This window comes from Oncorhynchus tshawytscha, linkage group LG14 (genome assembly GCF_018296145.1).
Source record: "Oncorhynchus tshawytscha isolate Ot180627B linkage group LG14, Otsh_v2.0, whole genome shotgun sequence".
Lineage (NCBI taxonomy): Eukaryota > Metazoa > Chordata > Actinopteri > Salmoniformes > Salmonidae > Oncorhynchus > Oncorhynchus tshawytscha.
In genome coordinates this window covers 59754487-59756483 of record NC_056442.1, presented here as the reverse complement: position 1 = coordinate 59756483, position 1997 = coordinate 59754487, and positions in this window count along the sequence as shown.

Sequence of the window (1997 nt, the reverse complement as noted above, 5' to 3'; positions counted from 1 at the left end):
GAGAGACAGGAAACACAGGGATAAATACACTGGTACAGAGAGACAGGAAACACAGGGATAAATACACTGGTACAGAGAGACAGGAAACACAGGGATAAATACACTGGTACAGAGAGACAGGAAACACAGGGATAAATACACTGGTACAGAGAGACAGGAAACACAGGGATAAATACACTGGTACAGAGAGACAGGAAACACAGGGATAAATACACTGGTACAGAGAGACAGGAAACACAGGGATAAATACACTGGTACAGAGAGACAGAAAAACCCAGGGATAAATACACTGGTACAGAGAGACAGGAAACACAGGGATAAATACACTGGTAGAGAGAGACAGGAAACACAGGGATAAATACACTGGTACAGAGAGACAGGAAACACAGGGATAAATACACTGGTACAGAGAGACAGGAAACACAGGGATAAATACACTGGTCCAGAGAGACAGGAAACACAGGGATAAATACACTGGTACAGAGAGATAGGAAACACAGGGATAAATACACTGGTACAGAGAGACAGGAAACACAGGGATAAATACACTGGTACAGAGAGACAGGAAACACAGGGATAAATACACTGGTACAGAGAGACAGAAAAACCCAGGGATAAATACACTGGTACAGAGAGACAGGAAACACAGGGATAAATACACTGGTAGAGAGAGACAGGAAACACAGGGATAAATACACTGGTACAGAGAGACAGGAAACACAGGGATAAATACACTGGTACAGAGAGACAGGAAACACAGGGATAAATACACTGGTACAGAGAGACAGGAAACACAGGGATAAATACACTGGTACAGAGAGACAGGAAACACAGGGATAAATACACTGGTACAGAGAGACAGGAAACACAGGGATAAATACACTGGTACAGAGGGACAGGAAACACAGGGATAAATACACTGGTAGAGAGAGACAGGAAACACAGGGATAAATACACTGGTACAGAGAGACAGGAAACACAGGGATAAATACACTGGTACAGAGAGACAGGAAACACAGGGATAAATACACTGGTACAGAGAGAGACAGGAAACACAGGGATAAATACACTGGTACAGAGAGAGAGACAGGAAACACAGGGATAAATACACTGGTACAGAGAGACAGGAAACACAGGGATAAATACACTGGTACAGAGAGACAGGAAACACAGGGATAAATACACTGTTACAGAGAGACAGGAAACACATGGATAAATACACTGGGACAGAGAGAGAGACAGGAAACACAGGGATAAATACACTGGTAGAGAGAGACAGGAAACACAGGGATAAATACACTGGTACAGAGAGACAGGAAACACAGGGATAAATACACTGGTACAGAGAGACAGGAAACACAGGGATAAATACACTGGTAGAGAGAGACAGGAAACACAGGAATAAATACACTGGTACAGAGAGACAGAAAAACACAGGGATAAATACACTGGTACAGGGAGACAGGAAACACAGGGATAAATACACTGGTACAGAGAATCAGGAAACACAGGGATAAATACACTGGTAGAGAGAGACAGGAAACACAGGGATAAATACACTGGTACAGAGAGACAGGAAACACAGGGATAAATACACTGGTAGAGAGAGACAGGAAACACAGGGATAAATACACTGGTACAGAGAGACAGGAAACACAGGGATAAATACACTGGTACAGAGAGACAGGAAACACAGGGATAAATACACTGGTACAGAGAGAGACAGGAAACACAGGGATAAATACACTGGTACAGAGAGAGAGACAGGAAACACAGGGATAAATACACTGGTACAGAGAGACAGGAAACACAGGGATAAATACACTGGTACAGTGAGAGAGACAGGAAACACAGGGATAAATACACTGGTACAGAGAGACAGGAAACACATGGATAAATACACTGGGACAGAGAGAGAGACAGGAAACACAGGGATAAATACACTGGTAGAGAGAGACAGGAAACACAGGAATAAATACACTGGTAGAGAGAGACAG